We start from the raw sequence: 27,593 nt of genomic DNA, 5'->3' as shown, positions 1-27,593 counted from the left end.
GGAGGTTCCTCAAAAAACTAAAAATAGAGTTGCCATACAATCCAGCAATCTCACTCCTGGGCATATACCTGGACAAAACTATAATTCAAAAAGATACATGCACCCCTGGATATAGCAGCACTATTTACAGCAGTCAAGACATGGAAACAACCTAAATGTCCACCAACAGAAGAATGGATAAAGAAGATGTGGTATATATACACCATGGAATATTACTCAGCCTTTAAAAAGAATGAAATAATGCCATTTGCAGCAACATAGATGGACCTAGAGATTATCATACTAAGTGAAATAAGTCAGAAAGAGAAAGACAAATACCATATTGATATTACTTATATGTGGAATCTAAAATATGACACAAATGAAACAGAAGCAGACTTACAGATATAGAGAACAGTCTTGTGATTGTCAAGGGGGAGGAGGGATGGGGGAGGGAAGGATTGGGAGTTTGAGATTAGCAGTTGCAAACTATTCTATATAGAATGGGTAAACAACAATCTCCTACTGTATAGCACAGGGAACTATATTCCATGTCCTGTGATAAACGATAATGGAAAAGAATATGAAAAAGAATATACATAAAATAATATATATAACAATCATTTTGCTGTACAGCAGAAATTAACACAACATTGTAAATCAACTCTACTTCAATAAAATTTTTAAAATAATAATAGTTGGAACATATCTATTTATGCTAAAAAGATATTCATGTTTATCTGATATTCAAATTTGAATGGGCATCCTGGTTTTGGTTTGTTTTGGTTTTTACTGTTGTTGTTTTGCTAAATCTGGCAGTGTATCCAGGGACCAGGTAGCTGATGGACTTTCTCCTTCCCATCACTTCTACTCTTCATTGTGCAGCAGTTAGTTCATAACCCTGTTCCACAGTCACGACTACCTGAGGCCCAGGTTGAGAAATATTCATAAGCTCTGCTGGTATAGAAGTCTCCCAATAGCTGATAAACCCTAAATCACATGTTTGTCTTAATGCAGTCTAGGATTTTTTTCTAGATTTGCTTCTTTACTTATGTGTGGTTTCAATAGATATTAACATTTCTTCTAATTAATGGCAGATAAAGTCTATAGAAATGGCAGAGAGGAGAAGAAACTGCTTCATATTTTAATTTTTCCTCAAGTAATCGACAAAGCAAATAAGGACCGATGATCACAATCACATTTAATCCCCGCTGATTGGCTGATACACAAGGGGCAGTTTAGGCAAGAAAATCTGGGTTGTATCCTCCTCATCTTGTCTCAGAGGACTGCCTGAAGGTCAGCAACTCCTGGCACTCACAGTTGCTGACCCAACATGATGGCTTAAATAATAAATACGATGAAATAAGGGCTCAGTTAATTTATGCAATCCTGCCCTGATCTGTTAATCCAAATATATACTAAGTGCAAATGGGAAAGAGCAGGAGAAGTTCATGGTGTTTAGCCTTTTAAAAAAAACGCAAAACACATTTTGCCCCAAGCATTTTCCCCTTCATTTAAAAGTTAAATTGTGTATTTCAAAGATAAATCTAAGCCACGTGTCTCACTTCTTCCGTCTAACAGCAAACTGTTGTGAAAGAGCTCACTGTCATATCAAGGACTTCTAGAATGTCATTTTTATTCCAAATGAGAAAACTACATTTTTTTCTAAACACATAACAGCAATCAGTCTCAAAGCTACATACATATGGTTTCAACTCATATCTCATGGAAGCAGTAATAACCTATTTTCAGCTGATCAGTTTATATTCTTTCTGAAGTTGTCATCTGATCAACACTGTCAGCAGTTTAACATTTATTAAGAGCCTATTACATGCCAAGCACTAGGCTATGTACTTTACAAACATTAGTTGTAACCTCAGTCACCTGGTGGGGACATATTATTAACCTACTTAATAGATAATGGTATTAAAGTCTCAAGGGGTTATGTAACATGTGAAGCAAATGAGAGGCTAGCACAAATTCTGCCAAACACAGAAGCCCATGGTCTTCCCATTTTCCCAGATGGTAGTATGTTCCCCTATAGGTAAGAAAGGCTAAGTTAGGACTTCTCTGGTGGTGCGGTGGTTAAGAATCTGCCTGCCAATGCAGGGAACATGGGTTCTATCACTGGTCTGGGAAGATCCCACATGCCGTGGAGCAACTACTAAGCCTGCGCTCTAGAGCCCGTGCGCCACAACGACTTAGCCCACGTGCCACCACTAATGAAGCCTGTGCGCCTAGAGCCCGTGCTCCGCAACAAGAGAAGCCACCACAATGAGAAACCAGTGCACTGCCACGAAGAGTATCCCTTGCCTGTCACCACTAAGGAAAGCCTGTGCAAAGCAACAAAGACCCAATGCAGCCAAAATAAATAAATAAATAAATTTTATCCTAAAAAAAAAGAAAGGCTAAGTCATCCTTATTTTCTGTAAGTTGATAGTCTTAACAAAGGACTTAGACAAGAGCATATTAACACAGAGTTGACTAACCCATATTTAACTCAGTGGAGAACAATTCACTAAGATGATACGTGCATGGATCTCAAAAATCAGCCTTTTAGGGCTTCCCTGGTGGCGCAGTGGTTGAGAGTCTGCCTGCCGATGCAGGGGACACGGGTTTGTGCCCCGGTCCAGGAAGATCCCACATGCCGCAGAGTGGCTGGGCCCGTGGGCCATGGCCGCTAAGCCTGTGCGTCCGGAGCCTGTGCTCCGCAACGGGAGAGGCCGCAACAGTGAGAGGCCCGCATATCGCAAAAAATAAAAAATAAAAAATAAAAATAAAAAAATAAAAATCAGCCTTTTACAAGAAATTAGACTGTAAAATTCACAAAAATGAAACACCCAGATTTTCTTTGTTAAGATGACATATAATAAATCCTATCTCCAGTGCTTCAACTTATTTGAGGGGTACTAATTATGTACAGATTATATTTTTTGGTATTATGAGGGTATAAGGAAAGAGAAAGTTTTCTTAGTTTCTAAGTGTATGCATTACAGAGAGCCAATAGGGAGGAGTGAATAAAAACACAGGTTCAGGATTCCAACACTCTTGGGTTCCAAACCGAGTAATGCGGCTTGCTTGCTGGTTATTCAATTATGGGTCCTTTGCCTAACTACTCAGTACCTCAGTGCCCTCATTTACAAAATGGACATAATCATACCTATCTTATAGAAGTGTTATAACAATTAAATGAGATTATATTTGGAAGATAATTGGCCTAGTGCCTGGGTCATAATTAGCATCTTATAAATGGTGGTTGTGGTTATACCTAAACAATTAAGTAGAAAACTTTGGCAGTCACACTACAGTCATAGGGGCCAATGAGGTGACATTTTCAAATAATCATAGCCCGTGGGTAGGAAAAGGAGGAACCTGGTTAAGTGCTTGGCAACACTGGGAAGAAGTGGGGGAAAAGGTGACTGTCAGAATTGGCACATGTAAAGACAAAAAGAGCTTGACAACAACAAACTTGCTATGTATAACAAAGACATGCTACTTATATTTTGACCATAAGTGAATATTCCATATAGAAAAAAAAAGACATTAAAGAGAAAATTTTCATTGGATTAGAAGATCCAGAGTTTATATGGCTTAGCCATAAAAATAGGCATGAACCCATGTGCCTTTTGCCTAAAAGTAACCATGGGAAATCATATATTGGAACTTTCAAAAATGGAAAAGATAAGCAATTGTCTTTATTTTGTGTTTATTTAGTAATAATGGAAATCTGCCTTCAAGAAAAAATCCTGAATATAACCACTTGTTATTTTTGTGTTTTCTTAGAGTAAGGGCTAGCAAACTACAGCCTGTGACCAAATATGGCCCACTGTCTGTTTTGTAAATAAAGTCACAGCCTCATTCACTTTTTTATTTACTGTTTATGGCTGCTTTTGTGCCACAAGGGCAGAGTTGAGTAGTTGTAAAAGACCGTATGACCTGCAAAGCCTAAAATATTTACTCTATGGCCCTTTACAGCAAAAGTGTGCCAACCCCATTCTTAGAGCTTTGAGGTAAGTATTCTGCCTTAGGCAGCTCAGGCTGCTGTAACAAAATACCACAGACTGAGTGGCTTAAACAATAGGCATTCATTTTCTCACAGTTGTGGAGGTTGGAAGTCAGGGTGCCAGCAGGGTGGGTTTCTGCTGAGAGTTTTCTTCCTGGCTTACAGAAGGCTGCCATTTCATTGTGAGCTCACATGACTGGTGAAGGGGGGGGCAGGGGGAGTGAGCTGGAGCATCTCTGATGACTCTTCTCTTAATGACAACAATCCCATCCTATCAAGTCCCCACCTTATTACTTTCCTTAACCTTAATTACCTCTTTATAGGCCCTACCTCTAAATACAGACACACTGTGGGTTACAGCTTCAACATATGAATTTTGGGGAGACACAATTTATTATATAGCATATTCAAGCCTACAGAATCTGATTTAGTCTGAAATATCCATGGTCTTTCATTCCCCATGTACCTTTCTATAGGCTCTTCTAAACACATCTGAAAAAGAAGTTGAAAATAAAGTACAAACCTTCCCCACTGACTATAAATAAAGAGACTATCCTGAAATCTTACCCCAAATATTACCCTTAGCAAAGTATTTGAGCTTGGAGAAAAACAGAGATGAAATGACTTCTGAAGGGCAGAACAAATTCCTCCATTCAGAAACTGAAAGACTCCTATAAAGCCATACCCCAGATGGCAGTTTCCATCATACTGATGCCCTTTTATCTTACTGAGGAAAACAGCAGTGAAAACACTTGGGGATAATCTGTGACCAAGTGGGTTTAAAAGATTCAAATAAGCATTGGTGGGTCAAAGTCAAGCTGTAGGCCTCATCGTTCTTGCACTATTTGTAAAGAGGATATAGCTCTATTTCTCCAACAACCACAGCATATTTTAAGAGTCACTACTTCATTTATCTTCTGAGTGCCCTTTGAAGTAAGTGTCCCATATTTTATTTCTATTTTATAAGTGGAAAAACTAGGGCAGGGAGCAGTTATATGCCTCTCTCCAGAGTGAATCAATCACTAGAAGAACTAAAGATAGAACAATGTTAAGTCCCTTGTTCTTTATGCATTCAACCACGAATTAGTGTATTAAAGATCTCTCCATAAATAAGAAGTGTCCTGTGTTCATTGTATAGGTATTATTCACACTATGATCATGGCAGGTATTTCCTGCCATGCTAATATGGTGGATGACTTTCTCAGTCTGGCACTTTCAAGGATTCCCTTCTGAATTTTAAGCAGAGAAACAAGAACAACAATAGGAAAGAAATGTTGAACCAAAATAGACTGTGGCCAAATCACAAAAAGTAATACTGGATTGAGCTCCTGGCACCATACTGCTTCATGACATGGAAATAGGCTCTAGCACCATCTAGTGGGAGATCAAAGTAATTCATGGTTTATTAAGAGGGTTGTTTGTCATCCTGAGGGTTTCTTTCATCAAGAGGTTTGGATTATTTCCAGATTAAAGCTTCCTTGGGTTTACTCCTAAATAAGCAAGTGTATCTTTCATTGAAGTCATTGCAGAAGTACACCAAGGGTTGGGCTTGGGTTACCTATTGTAAATAGTTTCTTTCCCAGGGACACAAAATGAAAAGGGCAAGGGCTAGAAGTGGGAGAGATATGAGTTTAAATCAATTCCACCACCAGTTCTGTGGCTTTACACAAATTACTCAATCTCTTCAAGCGCCCATTTCTTCATCAATATAATGAAGTTAATGCCCATCTAAAGGGTCATTGTGATGGATTAAGGGAGAACCTTATATTTCTTTATCCAGTGACTCTCAACAAATAATGTTTCTCTCTCCCCTAAAAGATTCCTGTGATGTTTCCATATAGTACTATATTAGTTCGTTATGGCTACTGGAACAAAGCACCACAGACTGGATTAAAAAATAGAAATGTCCTTTCTCACAGCTCTGGAGACTAGGAAGTCAGAGATTAAGGTGTGCACAGGGTTGGTTCTTCCTGAGGACGTGAGAGAAAGACCTGTCCCAGGCCTCCCTGGTTAGCTTGTAAATAGCCATATTCTCCCCGTGTATTCTCATATTATCTGTCCTCATTTCCTCTTCTTCTAAGGATACCAGTTTTATTGGATTAGGGACCACCCTAATGACCTCATTTTAATTTAATTATCTCTTTAAAGACCATATCTCCAAATACAGGTACATTCTGAGGCACTAAGGGCTAGGACTTCAACATAGGCATCTGTGTGTGCGTTGCAGGTGCTGGGTATAGAGGGGGCACAGTTTAGCCCATAGCAAAGCACAATAAGCAGACAGCCACACAGCATGTGAACAGTCGAGGCAGGGTAAATCCCAGCCTTCGCCCAGCATGACGCAGCCATGCTGCCTCCGAGAGTGCTAAGTAGGAAAACACAGTTTTACAGATCAAATGAAAGATCCCATCTACTTTTGTTTAAGGAGAGCTGTGAGATCTTTTTCCTCCTGGATCATAGGTTTCTGAGATAAAAGGGACTCTACAAACACAACAATGTTTTGTTGATTACAACAGGCCCCTCAGGCACCCCTGGCAAAAAAGTAGGCAGAATCGAAACGTTTGTTCCATCCCCTAAATGGACTGAATCAACGATTCTGGAGTTATTATGCTACCCACCGGTGCTAAACCCACTTTGGGAAACTTCATTTCAGTGTTTAGCTGACTCAGGAAAGGCTTTTTGTAACTTCTAGCTAATCTATAGTACAGTTCAAAATATTCAGCTGCTTAAAAACTGCACTCTCCAGTTTTTATTCTAAAAAAAACTGTCTGCCAGCATTTTCAAAATATATTCTGTGAGGTGCACTTATGTTAATATAAGTATAGCAAAGATTGTCCACCTCGTTGCTCTCCTATTAAGCAGATTTCCCTTTACAATCTCCCACATAGCCAGCCTCTGCACTTCAGGTTTAGAGAGAACAGAATTGCAATGCGTTCCTGGCCTGCTGTACCGTGACTTTACCACCTTTCTCTCCTTCCAATCTCTCCACTACAGCTATTCGCATACTTGGTATCCAGTCTTTCTCTGCCTCGGACGAAACAAAAAGTCATAACAATAAAACGCAAACAGGAGTTTCGGAATCCCAACCAATTGCACTCTCTGGTTTTCATTATCATTATTACCTCTGTTTATATTTTAAGTGACTATTTCAGTTGACTTCATGAAAAGAGAGAAAACTCAGTGCAAAGATAGAAATATCAAGCAGTACTCGGTTTTGAGAATCCAAATGAAAGTGGGTCTGAAAGGTCAGCTATGAATTTTTCTGGTAGAATGGCATATCATACTCCATTTCAAGGGTGGCTTGTTATAGATTTACCTCAGGGTCTCATAATCAATTTTACATGCTTGTGTTGAGTGGCCATGCCTATTCATGCACAGTGCTTCACGTGGGTACCCAGTAGGTGCCAGGCTTTACCTCCAGCTTCAACACAGCATTCAATCCTCAGCTATCATGGAACCCACTTCCTTGGTTCTTTTCTCCTCTTTATTCCACTTGACAGCTGATCCCTTCCTTTCCCTGAAGCTGACGTACTCCCACTATGCAAACATTACCACTTTTACACCCAAACCTTACTGCTTTTACACCCAGCACCTAGATCCCAGTTTCTAATACCATTCAGCAATGAAAAAACAAAAACTGAGGCAGATTCTAGGTCTGGGACAGGGGGTACACAAAATGAGCCTGGAGCATCTTGAAGTGCCAGAAAGTAAGGAAGTACTCAAAGAAAAAAAAATTTTTTTTAAAGGATGAAGCCTGCCAAAGAAACAAAGGAACCAACCTGAAAGAGCTCTGGTGGCCAAATCTGGGACAATTTGAGCAACAAAATAAAAAACATAGAATTGGATTATAAGACAAAGTATAAAATAAATGTACACGGGTCCATATTGATATAAATAAATGATCAAATACATGTAGGAGAAGAGACAAATGTTTCATACAGAAAATTACAAATAACGTATGTAAATACTCACCCCCTTGTTATGGACTAAATATTTGTATCCCCCCAAAATTCATATGTTGAAATCTTAGCCCCCAATGTGATGGTAATAGGAGGTGGGGCTTTTGGGAGGTGATTAATTGGAGCCTTCATGAGTGTGATAGTCCCCTTATAAAAGAGATTCCAGAGAGCTCTCCCTGCTCTCTGCCATGTGAGGATACAATAGGAAAATAGCTGTCTATGAACCAGGAATTGAGCTCTCACTAGACACCTAATCTGCCAGCACCTTGATCTGGTGCTGGACTTTCCAGCCTCCAGAACTGCAAGAAATAAATTTCTGTTGTTTGTAAGCTACTCAGTCTGTGGTATTATGTTATAGCAGCCCAAACAGACTAGGACACCCTTCCCAAAGGTAGAGATTAATCTCCCCCACACCCTGCTCTCGATGTGAGCTGGATTTATGACTTATTTCCAAAGAATAGAGTATGGAAAGATAAACTTAGAGTGGATAAACCTGGCAAACTCTAATTTAAGCAAGTGATCAAGATCACTATTCCTGGTGTTAAGTCATATTGATACCATGTACTCCTCCACATGTGTCATAAGAAAGGGGTTTTACCTCTGATATTGTCCCGCAAGCACACAACTCCAATCTAATCATAAGACAAATATCAGACAAACCTAAACCGAGGAACATTTTATAAAATACCTGAACAAACTGTCAAGGTCATGAAAAACAAGGAAAGAATGAGACAGTCACAGATCAGAGGAAACTAAAGAGATGTGACAACTAAACGCAAAGTGTACCCTGGATTGGATCCTGGTACAGAGACAGGACATCAGTGGAAAAGAAGCTGTAAAATCTGAATAAAGTCTAAAGTTTATTTAATGGTAATATCAGTGTTAATTTCTTAGTTTTGGGTCTTGGTCCAAAGGCTGTGTAAGATGCTGACATTAGGGGAAACTGAGTAAAAGATACACAGGATTTCTCTGTATTATCTCTGCAACTTTTCTGTAAATCTAAAATCATTCTAAACTAAAAAGATTATCTTTAAAAGTTAAAAAGCAAAAATAATTCCTGTATTTTTAACATTTTGTTCATCTATGACTTTAGTTTACTACTATAGAAACCTCATTTAGGAAAACATAGTGAAAGGTAGGCAAATGAAGAAAGTAACTAAAATGAAGACAGCAATAACTTTTGAGGATGGAAGCATGCTCACCTCTATATATTGAGATGTAACTCACATGCCATAAAATGACACTTTTAAAGTCTACAATTGATTGGTTTTTAGTATATTCACAAAGTTGTGCAACTATCACTACTATCCAATTCCAGAATATCCCTTTAAGGTCACAAAGATTCACACTTGTTTTTTTCCAAGACTTTCGTAATTTTAGCTCTTACAATTAGGTCTCTGATCCATTTTGAGTGCATTTTTGTATATGGTGTGAGGTAGGGGTCCTCTACAATACAGTTTTTTTATTTTAATTTTTTAAGTTAATTTTTATTGGAGTATAGTTGCTTTACAATGTTGTGTTAGTTTCTGCTGTACAGCAAAGTGAGTCAGTTATACATATACATATATCCCCTCTTTTTTAGATTTCTTTCCCCTTTAGGTCACCACAGAGCACTGAGTAGAGTTCCCTGTGCTATACGGTAGGCTCTCATTAGTTATCTATTTTATACATAGTGGTGTATATATGTCAATCTCAGTCTTCCAATTCACCCCAACTTTGGTATCCATAAGTTTGTTCTCCACATCTGTTTCTCTATTTCTGCTTTGCAAATAAGTTCATCTGTACCATTTTTCTAGATTCCACATATAAGTGATATTAGATGATATTTGTTTTTCTCTCTCTGACTGACTTCACTCTGTATGACAGTCTCTAGGTCCATCCACGTCTCTGCAAATGGCACTGTTTCATTCCTTTTTATGGCTGAGTAATATTCCACTGCATTTATGTACCATATCTTCTTTATTCATTCCTCTGTTGATGGACATTTAGGTTGCTTCCATATCCTGGATATTGTAAATAGTGCTTCAATGAACATTGGGGTGCATGTATCTTTTTGAATTATGGATTCCTCCAAGTATATGTTTGTTTGTCTATGTGGTATCATAAACAACCATTTGTCTTAGAAGCAAAATGCCAAAGCTGAAATGTCAGGTCCAGCAGTTACCAGTGTTAAGGTGTTTTCCTGTCTTAGGTTTCCATTTTCTCACCAGCATTGTGAGGGAATTGAACATCCTCTGTGGAACCTGTTTCAATTTTACTTGGGATTTTTTAACCACCAAAATTTCTATTAATTGCAGAGTACATATGGGTTCATTATACTACTGTCTGACTTTTTTTAATATATTGGAAAAAATTTAATGGGAGGAACTGATACTCAGAATTGCCAATATTTTAGGCTAAGTAAAAACATATTTTAAAAAGACTACCGTCTATTATAATTATAATTTCATAAAAGAATGGTTTACACCAAATAGTAGGGGGAATACCATCTTTATATAAAGGAAGTTTTTTTAATTTGGGAAAAAAATAGCTTCATAAAAAACTCATTGCCCTGTCCTTGTATGTTTCACTTAGCCATGGACCAGTACTGATCCCTAGTCTCATACTTGGGAAGCACTGAATCAGATGACAGTTCTGAGGAATTAGAACCATATAGGCTCAGGCATATGATTCAGTTGATTTTTGATAAATACAAAGAACAATAGCATGAGTGGGAGGAACTAGATGTTCTCAGGTAGAATCCTGTCGATGCCAAACTTTCAATAAGCCAGAGAGTGCTGGGCTGAAGAGCAATAAGCTTCAGCTTTAGTCACAATATAGTAAAACTTTCATGAAGCTCTCATGACTACAGATTAAATCAAGATAACTGTGAGGCAGGGAGAGAGAGAGAAGGGAACTCTCATCCTTTCTGGGGGGGTTTATTAGTTTTATTATGGAAATTATGCATGGGCTTGTAACCGAAAGTGGGGTGTGGGTGATCACCACTCAAAAGCCAACAAAGAGGCCAGGTTGGTAGAAAGGAAAGTTTCCTTTATTTTGAAGGGTGGATGCCTGTCCAAAGGCTGACTCCCCCGCCACCCCCGACAATCAGGGAGCAAGAGCTTTTATAGACAGAGGGAGGGGCTACATGAAGAAAAAATACAGTCAGCTCTGACAGTCATCTTGAAATTGGTCATTGGTGGTCTGATCAGCGTCATCTCGATTATTTTAGGTACAGTTAATCTTCACTTCCAGGGTTGGTTTGTTTCCATTTCCTTGAGGCCAGTTCCCAGAATTGTGGCAGCCTATGTCATGGCTACAGCCTGGTCATCATGTAGTTAACTTCTTCCACCTGCTGGGGGTTTCAGTATCTATAAGACAGCTCACAGGGTACGGCTCAGAATATTATCTATAGCCCTTAAGGAGGAACTAAAAGTTCTTGACTATGCTTAATGACTAAGCTATCATTATTTGGTCTCCTTTGACTGTTTTCCTTTGTTTCTGCATTTTCTCACTTCTCTGATTAAACTTATTCTTTGGCTAAAGTTTTTCCACAGACAAAAGGCAGGCTGAGGACATGGTGTGGGGGGCAAGGACCACAGGGCCCTGTTCTGTTTCAGGTTCAGATGCATTGTAGCAAGTTTTAATTCCATGTCATTAATTGAACATTAATAAAAATTCTAGTAATATACAAGAGTAAAATCCAGCAGTAGAGATCATTCATTTATAAAATCCAATGTACTAGAACTCTTTGTGTTATAGAAACCACCGTAATGTGACAGAGTTGATTTATGAATGTTTTGAGGAAACAGAATTATAATTTTCAAAACAAAAAATAAAAAAGGAAATTGGATTTTTCTCTCTTGTCTTTGGCCTCCTAATGATCTCTAGACCAATCGCAAGTAAGAGTCTCCACTGGCTCAATAAATTTTAAACCCTTTTTTCCAAGCAAGATGATGGTAAGGTTCACAAATTCTGCAAAAGTAAAGTTGAACATGATAGATAGATAGATCACTTGAACTCAAGATTGAAATGGACATTAAACCCGTACAACTTTGAACCTGTCCTAAATGTCTTTATATCACTAGCATTTAGTATGTTATATATTTCCTAGGTAATTCTCTGAACTTTCATAGTATCTCTTCCATCACATCTTTTTGGGATATCAAGTCTTAATAATCTTTACTCAGGAATTCCGAATTTACAAAATACTTATTTTTGAATGAATAGTGTAATATTGCAAAATGAATCAGTTATAATGTATACATTTTATAGCTGAGAATTCTGAATTATTGAAAATGTCAATGAGATGCTTTTCTCAACTTCCTCCCTTTTCCTACCCCTGTGCACAACTTCCAGCCAGCTCTCCTTTGAGTTTAGATAGCTTTCAATTAATTATTCAGCAACTATTTATTGGGTACCTACCAAGTGCTAGGCATTATTTGTGTTCTATGGATACAGCAGTGAAAAACAATAACAAAACATGGAAAAGGCCCCTGCACAGATGGAGCTAGCAGTCAGGGGGACAAGACAGACAATATACAAAGGAAAAAGATAAATGTAAGTATATACTATGAAATGTGTGAGTCATGTAGTGTGCTATGTGGGAATTAAGAAGAGGCTGATATGATAGAAAGTAACTGAAAGAGAGGTATGACTCTCAAAGGGGTGGTCAAAGAAAGCTTCTTTGAGGAAAAAGCATTTAAGCCAACAGTTGATCGTCAAGTAAGAGCTAATTAAAGATCTGGGGAAGGCAGAGGGACCTGCAAGTGCAAAGACCTTGAGGCTGGAAGGAGTTCAGCATGTTCAAGGAAGAGAGGGAAAGCCAGAGTGTCTGAGAAAGTGAAAGAAGCTGAGGTCAGAGGATTGTCAGGGCCAGGGCATGCAGGAACTCATCCAACATGGTAAACAGTTTGCAATGGGAAGACATGGGAGGGTTTTAAGTCCAGAGAAGAGAATCAATACATCTTTAGGGGAATATAAGGAATTTTATTTCAGTAACTCATACAACTTATCACTAATTTAGCCTTCTAGTTAGCCCTACTATGACCTTATGTCCTATATTTGGTTCATGAGCTTTTCTCTTATACCCTGATACAGGTTCATATCTTGTACCTTTACAAATAGTTTGTCTCTATGTAACTTTATATTCCAAAAAGGTAATGGAGAGGATAATATGAAAGTTCAGAGAATCACCCAGAAAATATTTAACTGCTACTAAATGCTCAAGACATAAGGAAATTCAGGACAGGCTCAAAGTTGTACTGGTTTCATGCCCATTCCATTCTTGAGTGTGAAGTGATATATACAGCAGAAAATGTTCAACCTAACTTTTGCAGAATTTATGAATCTTACCATCATTGTGCTTGGAGAAAAGGTCTAAAATATATTGGGTTAGTGGTGACTCTAATTTTCTATTGGTTTAGAACTCATTAGGAGGCCAAAGAAAGATATGACTCTCAGATCCTCCAGGAAATACTTTTAAATATGGGATCCCTCCCTTAAGTTTTCTAGCCCATTGAAGGCTGGAGTCATACTGACTAAATCCCCATCATTCAGCTGGTGCCCCATAACTCTTGCCAAGATCCTACTTTGCTGGATCACTTTAACACTGATTGGCAGCTTAATTGTCAAGTGCTATAAATAGCACATTCCCTTGCTTGGCTGGGCATCTTCCACATCTGTTTAGAATAGTTCTAAAATACCAACTCCCCACCTGCCCACCCATCCACATGAGAGGCTGGGGTTTAGAGGTGAATTCATTTTGCTAGTATCTAATCCTCCTGGTCACGCTGCCTCTTGAGCTCAAAATGTCCTTCTCGAATATAACCCATGCCTACAGACACAGGCAGAAACCCAGATGAGATTACCAATCAAAACTCAAGAATCCCTTAAATAAGCTCAATTACTGATGCTTTCCCAATGTTTACAACATTCTGCCTTGGAAATTTGGCATTATCTAAGTGAATGGGTATTAGAACTTTCCACTCTTCTGACACCGAAGTAATGGCTATATTGTAATTATTCCATTGGATTAAATTCAAACATTTGAACATGCAAAAACAGGATTTTATTCAATAAATTTATAGTATTCAAAAGAGCAGTTATTCCTAAATTGTGGGTGCCAAGAACAAATATCAAAGAAATAATTCAATAGCAGTGGCCTTATCCACTGAAGATGGGGTTTTTGAGGTCAGGGTTGAGGTATTTTGGCAGCAAATGGCATGCACATGGGTCCACAGATCACAACCTCCCTGATCATGCCAGAGTCACTCTGGATAGAATATTACAAGGGTGGGGGATGGCGACACGTATCTAATCATGGCTCTAGAATGAAATAAATCAGCTTCACCTCATCACTATTGTGTCTTTTTGTAAAACAAAAACAAAAACAAAAACAAAAAACATTTACTCATCTTCTGAAAGACAGTAATATTAGGAACTTCTCCAGAATCCAAATGTTTGTTAGAAAATTTGTCTCTCGATTACCCTCCCCATCCACTCTCCCTTCCCCATTCATAGTTTTGCTGAAGCAGCAACAAGCAGTGTCTCTTAACCCATAGTGAGGCAACAAGTGTGGCACTGCCACAGAGAGAACAGACAGAAACCAGAAGGCTAACTGAACGAGTGTCTGTCAAAGTGTGGCCACTTCAGAACCATGTTTATGAAATGGTTCCCAAGTGCCATCTGAGACCAACTGAGTCAATCAGAATTCTGAAGATGGGATCAGGATGGCTATATTTTTGGGAGATGGGCTTCAGGAAGTTAACCTTGCTGACTCTAAAATATTAAAGTCTGAAGAGTATTAATAGCAAAGACAGAAGGGAGCCCCAGGGGTGAAGCTGGTATTGGGAGAAAGTAACTGACTTTGGCAGAGAGAAAAGGTTCAGGGAGCTTGAACTGAGCGTAAATAATAATGCATATGTCATCTTCTTGGGTCATGAAAAGGGGTCTTTGCTCACCCATACTTCAGAGCCTGAAGGAATAAAGCAAAAATTGGTGGAAGACAACATCCTTAACTTAGAGCAAGGGTCCTTACGGTCAAAGTCGCTAGAGGAGGCGTGGTCTGGGAGAGGTCATTACGGGGTACAAGGAAGGAAGTAAGGGAAAGAGGGATGATCTAATAGAAATAAGATGGATTGCCTCTGTGGCCATAAAGCAAATAGCTACGGAGTGGATGTCTATTGCGTATTTTGTGACACCAATGCAAAAAGCCACACAGAAAGAATTCTTCAAGAAAACAGCGAGCATAAAAAAGATACTCTGCTCAGGGTGAGGCAAAATCCAGGTAGAATGACTTTGCTCCGAGTAGCCATACTGACTAAAATTAAGAACCTCCTTTGTTTTGAAGGCAGAAACAAAGCAGCACATGTTTCTACGATGATGTTGTCTATCATACAGACAAGGTGAGACTATATGAGGAGTTTAATTTCTCAGTGTGTATTAATAATTAACTTACTCGTTAGGTTTATTCGATAGGATTAGTCCCTAATTGGAGCAGAGCAACCACAAGGCAAATTGTCAAACTAACAGATGGACATTTCTTTCTTGACTTTAAAAGACAAAGCTTGGCAGCTCCAGATATTTATATGTCTAGTACGAGAAAAGAATGGAGAAGTTTTGGTCTTGAAGAACTGGAAAGTGTAACCGCTTTGAGATATTCAAGGAAAGATTGGATACTCTGAGTACTGAAGTAGGGTTGGATACAGATGCTGGCAAGAAAGAATATTTTTTAAATACATATTTTATCGGGTGGGGGATGTTGATAAAGAGGGAGACTATGCACGTGTGGGCTCAGGGGCATATGAGAAGTTTCTGCACCTTCCTATCAATTTTGCTATGCACCCAAAACTGTTTTGAAAAAAACAGATCTTAAAAAAAAATAGACATGTTTCTATGTATTGACATAACAAGTCCTCTACCTAGCACGTGAGGCCACCAAATTGCTGGTCACTACTGACGCCATAGTGGTAAGAAGACCACAACAGTGTATGGGTATAGGAAGACATTTATGTAAATTAACTTTTAAAAACTATATTTGACATGGCTCCGGTCTCTTGAAGTCTTCCAGACTTAGTAAATAAATAAAGGTGTCTTTCAAAAATCCACCCTTGAAATTTTAAACTAGGATACTGAGGAAGAACAAAGTTTGCCACATACAAAAATAAGTGATATTAAAGATGATTGCATCTATTATTTTATCTTACCTTTTCCTGCCATCCCAAATATTACCAAATACTTTTAAAGCATTATGAACTATGGCCCAGCTCTTTTTAGATTCTGGGATATCTTTGCTGATTTATGCCCTACAATATTACAGATTTTAAAAAATCAAAATAACTCTTTGAAAAATGCCTGGCCCCACTGATTCTGTGGAGAGGCTCTTGCTTGGCTAAATTTAATTTAAATGTAGTTCTTTGTTATTGCTTCAAGAGGATGACAGTCATTTCTAACAAGCACAAATTATTCAGAGCATGACCCTAAATGCTGTATTTCAAATAGCAAAAGAAAACAAGCTATCCTCTAACCTACTTCGCATTGCAGGAAGAGAAGCTGTGTGAAAAGAGCTGCAAAAGGACAACCTGACCCAGAGAGATTCGCCCTCACCGGGGCCCTCCTCCCAGCTTTAGTGGGTCTCTGGATGGGCCAGTTGCACAAATACAAGAAGATCAGGCCAGCATCCTGGAAGGGGGAGGGGGCTTGGTATCACCCTCCTTGGATTGCTGTTTGCCAAGTTCTAGTTAACCCAGTTACAGTAAAGCCATTGTGGACTCTTTAGTGGAGCAAGCCTCAAATCTACATGGCATTCACGATTTTTGATGGCCATGGCCACAGCCAGTAACTGCAATTTAGTGGCTTACACATTATCATGAAAGGGGGCGGGCAAAGGCTCAAGAGCAGTGGATTTTACAGCAATAGGAAATAGGACACATTTTGTGCAGTCGCCAACTCCTTTGCATTTCTGAGGATGAAATGCCCCCTAGATCAAAGTGACAAAGTGGTTAGGATATTCACGGGACAGAAGACAAAAGGAGTTCATTCACTGCCAAAAAACAGCCTTCTGTTAAGTATTTAGAAGTTTAATAACAGTACTTACATGAGAAGCAGAATGCAGGAGGGTAACTTGAAAGTGTGCAGTTTAACAGAAACTGGTCGCTCTTCATGAAGCAGGCAGCCCTCATTCACGCATTCACTCAGCACACAGATACTGCTACACGGGGCCTGCGTCAGGTATTATAAAGAGTATAGGAATGCATAACAAAAGCCTCTGCCTTTAAGGAGCTTGCAGGCCTATATAATAGTATATAATACATATTTATACAAAATAAAATAAATATGCACAAGTCGAGGTGTCAGACCACCTATACAGTACTTGCAAAAGAGAGGGACAGGGACAGAAAGTGATTTTGCAATCTTAGCCCCACCCCCTCCTCAACAGAATATAAGGATTGTGGTTAAAGAGGGAAGGAGAGAGAGAGACAATTACTTTGGAGGATCCATTAGTATCTTGTGCATTTCCCTCTCCACATGCCCTTACCCTGCCAACGGAGCATCATACTCCCTCTTTACTTCAAGTCAAATGAAAGACGTTTCAAGAGAACTACTTGGGGAGCTTGGCTTGTATCCTTTTAGAGTTTTGGAGGTACAGGGTCTGATGCAAGACCCATACTCAAAAAAATCTCTAGGCAAGAAGCTGACTAAAGATGCCTATAGTGTGATTTGAAGGCTGTATTGAGCGCAAACTGTTCTTCCACTGATGGCAGAATCAAGGACGCATACAAGTTTCCCAAGTACTACATATGGTCCGCAGCACATGAGAAAGAGCTGTCCTAGAGTTATTTCAGGTCCTTTACAAAAGAGGCTACGTAGAGAGACAATGGGTTTAAAGAATGGAGGAGGATTCAGGGAGTGGAAAATAAAGATGCCTTCCGTCTGCAACCGATGGAGATGAGCACACTTCACTTAGTACTTGTAGTACATTAAGGTAGAAAGTCTAAATCACTTTAAGATTTTATAGACAAAGTGTTATAGGGAAAATGTTTTTAAGTCAGTTAAGACTTGTTATACACTGCTAACGTGTCACTGAATAAAGGCTGGATCTAAGAAGGTTATACCTATTGACCCAAGTAGTCAAATAAAAAGTGAAATTTTAAATTGTTATCCAGATATTTAGCTTGCAAGACTTCAAGGTTTCAGAAACTTACAGAGTTTGGAAGTTTAGGAGACTATAATTTTTATCTACGTGTCTAACATATGAAGATATGACATGAATAAAAAATGCAGATTCAGACTTGATCCAAATGTATTTGGTCCTTTAGCATAAAAATCCCTTCGAGTGATGCCTTTTAAGGGTGAATCATATAGGGAGTTGTAGGGGGCTTGCATCCCCTTTCCTGAAGGAGCTGGGATGGAGTAGAAGTAGGAAAGGCAAAAAGGCAAAGCCAGCTTCTCTAGGGTTAGCCCTACTCCTTAGAATGGGGAGGTTAGGACATTCGGAGAGCAAAGGACAAACCCTGCCTCCTTACCCCCAGCTTCTCTCCTTCTTTACCCCATTGGAAAGTTCCCCTCCCCGCTGCCTTGCTTCTCAACCCCCTTGACTGCTTAGACAAACAGGCCATGGCTCTAGTAGTCCTCTCAAGGCTGAGGCCATGGTTTGCTGCTGTCCACAGACAGCTCACGTATAATCCAGAGGTCATGAGGTCGGTACCTCTCTGTTCTAAGGCTCAGAGAAGTTAAGTGGCCCACACACCACAGCATACCGGTTGGTGGCAGTGACAGAAGGAGAATCCTGATCTTCTGCTTCTCTAATAGGGCTCTTTTCTACACTACCTTAAATGGAACGTGCAAGAAGGAGTGCGGGTCACATGTAGATACACACACACCCACAAAACAGGTAAACACTGTCCTGCCCCATCCCACGTTGTAGTCAGGGGTCGCAGTTTCAAGCAATTTTATTTGCAGCAACCAAAAAAAAGTACTTTGGAAACTTCAGAGGAATTTATAGGACCACTTCATATGCTATGAAATTGTACCGTGTGTCATGAATCAAAAAAAACGATTAAATAAACTGGGAATGTCATGAAAGTTCCATTAGTGCTCATGTTATCTCTGCCTAGAAAAATCACTAGATTAAGTAAATTCTGGAAAAAAAAAAAACATTTTCATAATCTCCAGTCACCACAATTCTTAGTATATAAACATATGAATCTTATGTGGTTGCTGTCCAGTCTAGACTGATGTTTCAGGCAAAGGGCCACGGCGTTGTCTGCAGAGTCTACATGAGACTTAATTTAGCTCTCTGCAGGGTTCCCATTCCTATCATGGCGCATGGAACCACAATTTCTAGGAACCATTCCTAGATAAGAGTCAAGATCAAGACTGGCTGAGTCCTCACCCTGCAGTTTTCCAGCCTCACACCAGTGCGGCAGCCCTTCACAGAGAGTCCTTGCTGTAAAAGCAAAAGGCTGAAGGAACAGAACCAACTGCTAAGAGAATCTCCTACACTTGGGGGCGCATTCCTTTATTTCATCAAGGAGATAAAACCAAATAGCGCAAACACATCTCAGTCTCACCCTGCCAACTCTTCTTTCAATGGCAAAAAAGCTATTTTTCCATACCATGAATAATAAAAAAAAAAGGTACTAATGAGATTTATGCAATATTGGAAAAAAAGGATTAAGACTAGATAATTACACTTTTAGGAGATTTACAGATTTCAACCAGTTAAGCCCTGGGGTATAATTATCTCATTAGTCCTGTGCACTCAGAATAAATATAGAATAGGTTGGGTGTGACCAGTGAACACCACTTTTTGCCAAAAACTTGTAAAGAACAAGCTGTGGATTCAGAAGGGTATGTAACAAGTGTTACCCAAGTGGATTTCATGCTTATGAAAGGCAAGCGGCGCCTGGCAGAACCAGCTTTCCACGTTCGGAGCCATTCACACATCTGCCACGTTGCCAGGCTCCCAAACAAACCACTTTGTCTCATCCCCATCCTGGGCCTCCACTTCTCCAAGTACTTTAAGTTCTCCGTGTGCCATGCTGAAAATACTGACCTACCTCTCCCTCAGGCCTTCTCTGTGGCTTGTTCCTTCAGCTGTCCCTGGAAATGAATTTATTCTCATCCACTCTTACTTCTGGAAGTCACAGGAGCAGTGTGAGCCCTGGTGGCCCCTAAAAGTTTAAACCTACTATTTTGGCTTCAATTAGATCTTACTCTAAAAGAGTTCTCGTGAAGAGGTAGAGCTAGGAAGGGCAGAGGAGTTCTGCTTGAGAGAAATACTCATTAAACAAAAAGACTGAAAAAAGAAGTAGCAACTGGTCAGAACTGGTAGCACTCCTTCATCAATAATGACTAACACTGAATGATCCCCTATATGTGCCAGGCACTCTTCTAAGAGCTTTACTTATGTCGAGTCATCTAATTTTTCTCAACAATGTCATGAGATAAATGCTCCTAAAATCCTCATTTGCAGAGGAGACAATACAAGTACAGAGAAATAAAGTCAATTGTTCAAGATTAGAATGTTGGAGCCAGACAGTCTGCTCAATAATCACAATAAAATTAATTGAACACTCAATTGGTTCCATTACTGTTTGTTATATGCCAGACATTGTGCTATATGAGTTATATATATCATCTCATGAAATCTCTACAAGACCCCATGAAGTAGGTACTCTCATGATGATCATTTATACATTGTCCTTATTTTACATCTGAAGTTTAGAAATGTGAAACAAGGGAGCCAGGACCCAAAATAAGGTTAGAGTAAAGAAAGCCTTGGGGTTTTTTTCTCCTCACTATTGCCTCTACAAAGTTATACCCAGCTAGTCCCTAGAGAGGGTGGATGGGATGCTTCAGAAGACATGGAGTGCCCTGTTATCGGAGATGGACAAGGAGGGGTGAGACATTTACTCAGATGGGGTGGCCTTTTGAAGTCATTTCCGTATTTCCACATCTTAGGGACATATCCTTACATTCATTCACGTTTTTTCCATGTCTTGTGTTCTTTTCCTACCATGTTTCTAATTATTCACCTTGTGGCGGCAAACTGCCTTTTCTTTTTCTTTTTTGTTTTCCCACAATATCTGGGTGCCATGTTCAATAATTCTTGCTGCTGCAGCAGCAGCTAAGAAATTTAGGATTACAGAAGACCCTGAAAAACAAGTCTGAATTGTCTCCTTACGAAACAGACATTTCCTTGCTGTATGTTTTCTGCCCAGAGCAAGGATCACGTCGTTCAGACTTGTAATGGCCTGGGTGCTCCTAAGACAGCAACGCCACCACCACACCCATGTGTTACCTCAGGGGTGTTTGTTTGCTTTTCCTTCAGATTTGGATCTATAGGATGACGTTAGGTTCTTGTATACTTGGAACTTTGTGATCAGTCACCAATTAAGGAGAAAATTGTTCCACAGTGATGGCAAGTCACTAGGTTCTGAATCCATTATTGTTTCCCCAAAAGGGAGGACATCAAAACGAGGATAAAAATGATCATAATTAATATCCATTAAGCACTTACCGTGTGCCCCTCACCGAGCACTTTACATTTAGTGTCTCGTTTAATCCCCTCACATGCAAAAGAAAACTGAAATAAGTACTGAGATCCATCACAATTTACGGGTAAGGAAACTGAGACCTTGGAATATTAAAAAACTATCCCGGGGTCACACAGCTGTGGGAAATGGAAATAGTATTTTAGAACAACCACTGCCCTTCGAGAAGCCTCACTACCATCCAACACGGCTTCCCACCATCGCATTATAATCGATTAACTCAGCCTCACAAAGCTGCACCAACACAAGAGCACTGTGGATGCTGCTTACTAGAACTCTTATGAGAGCCTTCAGTGTGGGAGCAATTTCTCACTTGAGCTAAGTTCCTGCCACACGGATTGCTAGTCCAAAATGGCCACGAAGCAATCAGACACTCACTGGGTAGGATCTTACTGTTCTTCCAAATGCCATCAAATCTATATACTGTGGATTTAAATGCACAGAATATGGCTTAAAGCCCATCTTTCATAGGAGCTTCCTCTCTCCTTATATGCTTATGTCCCATAATCCTCAGAACTATAATTTGCAGAGCTGGAGACAAGATCTTATATATACTACAAGGGCCTCAATTTTTTTTTTTTTTTTTTTTTTTTGTGCGGTACGCGAGCCTCTCACTGTTGTGGCCTGTCCCGTTGCGGAGCACAGGCTCCAGACGCGCAGTCTCAGTGGCCATGGCTTACGGGCCCAGCCACTCTGCGGCATGTGGGATCTTCCCGGACCGGGGCACGAACCCGTGTCCCCTGCCTCGGCAGGCGGACTCTCAACCACTGCGCCACCAGGGAAGCCCCTAAAATTTTGGTCGTTTGTTTTTTACAAAATAGTTTTAGGGTATACCTTGTGGCACTGATACCCTAAAACCTTGGAAGTAAAGGAAATTTTAAAATATTATACACAAAAGGACAATAACCAACTAGATCGAGGTTTAAACTAAATATATAAAACATTAAGACTATGGCGATAGAGCCAGCAAACTAAAGATACAGGGAATCTAGACTCTAGATTGGCTCGAAATGACAATTTTATGGAATTTTTATCCTAAAACTCCCTTAGAAATGAGCTATGCCATCACCCCCACTACCAAGTGAGAAAAAATGAGGCCTATTGTGTTGGGGAGACTGGTTTAGGATCACAAAGGTAGTCAGGACCAGAAGCAGGGCCACATTTTGTGACTCTTTTTGTCAGGCTTGTCACTTATACCACTTAACGATTTTTTGTTTTATCCTTGACCTTCTTTTCTCACTTCATTCATGAAATGATATCTTTCATTAAAGAGCATTCTGGCCCATTTGGCAAGAAATCCACATTCAAGTTCCACCCCTGCCACTAACGTATTGTGGGACAAACTGCCATGGTGCTGGCCCCTTGCTGTAACTTTGCTCAGCAGCCTCTCTCTCTGGTTCATCCCAAAACAAGGGCAATGACTGCACTGCTGATGGACGAACCCTAGAGCACAGGCTGCATCAACAGGGACAACTGACTCACTGTGAAATTTTACCATTTGGGAAGCCCTTGTATCTCAGCCAGTTCCTTTTTTAAACACCTGGAAGCTACAAGTGATGTAACATGTTCACTTGATAACAAGCCAGAGACAAGATTAAATATTGGTCTTTCTCATGGACATTCAGCCAGAAGTCAAACATGACCTTCCCCCTTTACTACGGTGAAGTAAAATATTTCTGCCTGATGGTTTCAGTGGATTTCATCACCCTAGATTTGATTTTTCCTTTTTTTTTTTTTTTTTTTTTGCATAGGAACTCTTCTGTCAGAACAGATCAGGGCTGCTCATCAACTGATGCCAGGGGCCTCAAAAGCCAATACCAGAGACTGCCCTAGATGCTTCTCTGGCCTTCTTCACACCACTGGGGGAGCAGAGGGGACTGTTTCACAAGTGACAGTGAGGAGGAGAGGGGTTTTTGAACTTTTTGCTGACATCAGAAATCTTCTCATACTGTCTCAGGCAGTGTCCCTAACTACCACTGGAGATGGCACAGAGAGGAGTGCCAGCTGGCAACCCACCTGCTGGCTGGCAATCTGCAACGGGTTCAACTAGTTAAATAGAAGTTAATGGTCAAGCCAAGATTATCCTGACCCTGCATTGGAAAAAGGTCGAAACCCTGCCACTGAAAGGAGGTGGCAGGGAGCATGAAGAGGTGCTTCTGGGTGCAATGATTCTGGCTGAGCAGATGCATCTTTTGCTCACTAGCTATATCTTACTGGATCATGTTATGGTTTAATTGAGTCCACCAAAAAAGTCATATATTAAAGTCGTAACCCCAGTATCTCAGAAAGTGATCTTATTCAGAAACAGGGATGTTACAGATGTCATTAGTTCAGATGAGGTCATACGGGAGTAGGATGGGCCCCAATCCAATGTAACTGGTATCCATATAAGAAGACGCAGATACACAGGGTGAACACCATGCGAACATGAAGACGGAGATCAAGGTGATGCCTCTACAAGCCAAGGAATGCCAAAGATTGTCAGGAACCACCAGAAACTAGGAGAGAGGCATGGAAGAGATTTTTCCCTCCTAGCCCTCTGAAGGAACCAACCGTGCGGACACCTTGATCTCGGACTTCTAGACTCCAGATAATAAATTTCTGTTGTTTAAGTCGCCCAGTTTGCAGTACTTTGTTATGGCAACCCTCAAAAACCTAGCACAAAGTTTTGAGAAACTTAATACAAATCTCTAGCAATCTGTACATTCCAGTAGCTAGCTGCTAAAATAGAAGGTTTATAGAATTCATCATAATCAATATTTCTCCTTATTGCGATACACTGTTTGTCTATTTCTACCCAACAATACCATCACTTGAATGTCTCAAAATAAACTAAAACAACAAACCAAACCACAAGCTCATTAATAAAACTTAGGTCTCTCTGCACAATTCTTTCCAAAGCAGAGTACCATTTCCAAAGTATAGTTAAGACCAGCTAAGGACTGCCCATGACTGCCAAGCTAGCACACTTGATATATATTCTTTCCTGTCCCACAATAAATACTACTGTGTATCTGCTATATACCAGTCACTATGAAAGGTATTAGAGACACCATAGTGGTCAAAACAGGTAGTCATTGTCTTCACAGTGGCCTATGTGCAGTGAGGAAGACAGATATCAACCAAACAATCACTCAAACATACACAACTATTAACCATGACAAGTGCAATGAAGGAGAAGTATCACCACACTTGATACGCAGCTACTTTCCCTGTGAACTGTGGACAGACAGAACAAGGCAAAGCTAGGCATACTCTGTATTCCATGTGAAGCCTGCAATACTAGCAGTTTTCTCCCATGAAAAGAAAACACTGAATATCACATTCAGAGAACCAAACCATCCGCCAAAAATAATCATCTTAATAAAACATGGGCCCAAAGTGAAGGAGGGGATAGGTGCTGAAAAGTGGTAAAGACAAGCAAAGTGGCAAATAGGACATGGAGAGAGTAAAATAAATAGAAAACTCAGGACAAAATGCCGACATCCAGTCCCCCGGCCCCCCACCCCACCCCCAGGATTCAAGAATAAGGGAGTGAGGACATATGCCCAGCACTCTGAGTGTGGCAGTGGTGAACGGCATGTGGTCAGTCATGAGATTTTGTGCAGTTGAAAGGATCTTACCCGAGATAAAAGCCTACCTTTGTTTGAAGCTCTGTCTTTTTAAACTGGAACATCCCTGTTCAGCATGCTCCTTGCTCTGTGCAGTTGTGAGCACTTGAGGCTGCTGCCAAACGACGTAGTTGGTCACCAAAGAAGCTGCCGAATGCTGCTGAAGACAGGGAAGAAAATCCATTGAATTCGTCCTGAACATGGCAACAGCGGCTGCCTCTCTCAGTTACTTTGTCAAGTCCCATTATAACTGTAGCTTTGATCACATGCAAGGTTTTCCCACGTGTGGGGATAGAGTCAGGATCCTCAAAGTGCCGGCATGTCTCCCCAGGCCACCGTGGACAGGTCTGTGGCCACTGTGTCACTTGCCCTTGGTGGAATTTAACAAGATAAACTGCTTCCTTGGCATTTATATTACACTTAGCATGGGTTGTATTTACACCTCTTGCCTCTTGGTCACGACCAACTTGGATGATCTACTTTGAGATCTCCCAAACAACAGGCATAACTGATTTGAAAATACCTTTAAAACAATAAATCCATCACTGTATGAGAACATACACTTCTGTTTTCCAAGATAAGTATTCAGGGATATATGATAAATGGGGGCTGGGTTAATGAGCAAACAGTACCAGTGGGGCAAGGAACTCCATCATGGAACAGAAATAAGCTTGTAGCCCAGCACAGAATTCTACTATGACCCTTGATTCATCCTAGTCTGAGCTTGCATAATTCCAAAGCGTGGTTGTGATAGGTGAAGATGTCAAACCATCCTTAGGTAACTAGTTGCATCACTAGATGCCCAGGTGAATAATGTGAAAGGAAAACTATTTTGAATGTTATTATGTTAGATGGTAAGGCTTAAGTATGTTTGGCATATTTAGCATCAGATTTGAAAATGGTGTCAAAAGAGAAAAAAGAGAAGAGAAATATACTGCCTGTGAACAACAAAAACAGAATGTTCTGGGAATGGGAATTGATGGCTGGTTAGAGCAATGGTTCTCAAAATGTGGTGCTCGGACCACTAGCAACAGCAACACCTGGGAACTATTTGGAAACAAATTAGCAGGCCCCTCCCTAGACCTACTGAGTCAGAAACGTGTGTGTGTGTGTGTGTGTGTGTATGTGTGTGTGTGTGTGAGTGAGTGAGTGAGTGAGTGAGTGAGTGAAGTTGAGGCAGGCGGGGGTGGAGGGGATGCCAACAATCCATAGTCTAATAACCCAGTGATTCTGATGCATACTCACCTTTGAGAACCACTGAGTTAGGGCATGAAGACCAAAGCACATTTAAGAGAAAAACAAAACAGAGCAAACCATTTTCCCCTAAGCCCATTATCAGGGCAGAACTTTAATGACTCCAGGAAAAGAACTCCAATCCTGGAGTCTGTAAATTATTAGGGGGCCTCACAATGTACACAATCATGATAAAGAGATGAAAAAGTCATTAAAGTAGACAGTTAAATGGCTCTTCAGCTGAATGGGTGACAGACCTGATCCCTGTCCTTGTGACATTTGTAGAATTTCTGCAAGTTCACTACAGACAGTGTTTTCATCCCCAGATTCCTTAGTGACTGAAATCAGCCTTAAGCCCAGGCAGCTGAAGTTTTTGTGGTCTGGCAAGTATTTGGTATGACTCCCGTCACCTGAATCTGAGCATTTTCCTTCTGAAACGTTCACTGAGTGAGAAGAATTTGAAAAGGAATTAATAAAACACATTCTTTGAGGTTGGAAAAATACAATCTCCTCTGATCATAACATGGGTAGGCCAGTACAAGCAAATGACATACAGATAAGAAACAGAGAAGACTTCTTAACTGTGCAGTCTTCCAAATTATTATACACACCTGGGGAAATCCCTAGCGGAGGTCACTGGTCAAAGCAAATGTTGAAGGGATTGTAAATCCAGGAAAGAAAAAATATGTTATAATAAAATTGTAGAGTTAATGTGGCTTGTCCAACCTAAAGCTGAATGCCAGAGATATTTCTCCACCCTCCTCACCTCCCCCAAACTTACAAGCAACTCTTAGCTCTGGGATATTAGCAAGAAAGAGTTTTATGTGAATGGAAGTTTCTTTTTCTTTTAAACTCTTTCATTTAGCATACACCAAAAAGACACTTGTGTGCTTAAAAGTGACATCCATTTGCTAGTTCAGTTCCCCCAGGCTAGGAAAATAAATGGATGTTTTGGAAAAAGTCTTAACTAGCACTTAAAGTTGGATGCTTGAGAAACACTTTATTCAGTGTTCCCCCATAATGGAAGGTGAGGCAAGATTAATTTTAAAAAGGCTGGAAATATTCTAATGAAATTTCTTTTTTGATATGCCTAAATTTTTTTTCAAATACTATTGTGAACCTCACATCTCTACCACAAATACACATTTCAAAAGATCCTTTAAAATGATCACCCAAAGGTGTTAGCTTCAGATCCATCAAATCAATTTAATTCCAGTTTGTAGAAGTTGTTTCACTGAAAAACTAACATTTGCTTAGCCAGTCCCAACTC

Source organism: Mesoplodon densirostris, chromosome 4, assembly GCF_025265405.1.
Source record: "Mesoplodon densirostris isolate mMesDen1 chromosome 4, mMesDen1 primary haplotype, whole genome shotgun sequence".
In the NCBI taxonomy this organism is placed as follows: Eukaryota; Metazoa; Chordata; class Mammalia; order Artiodactyla; family Ziphiidae; genus Mesoplodon; species Mesoplodon densirostris.
Note: the sequence above shows the minus strand (reverse complement) of the source record.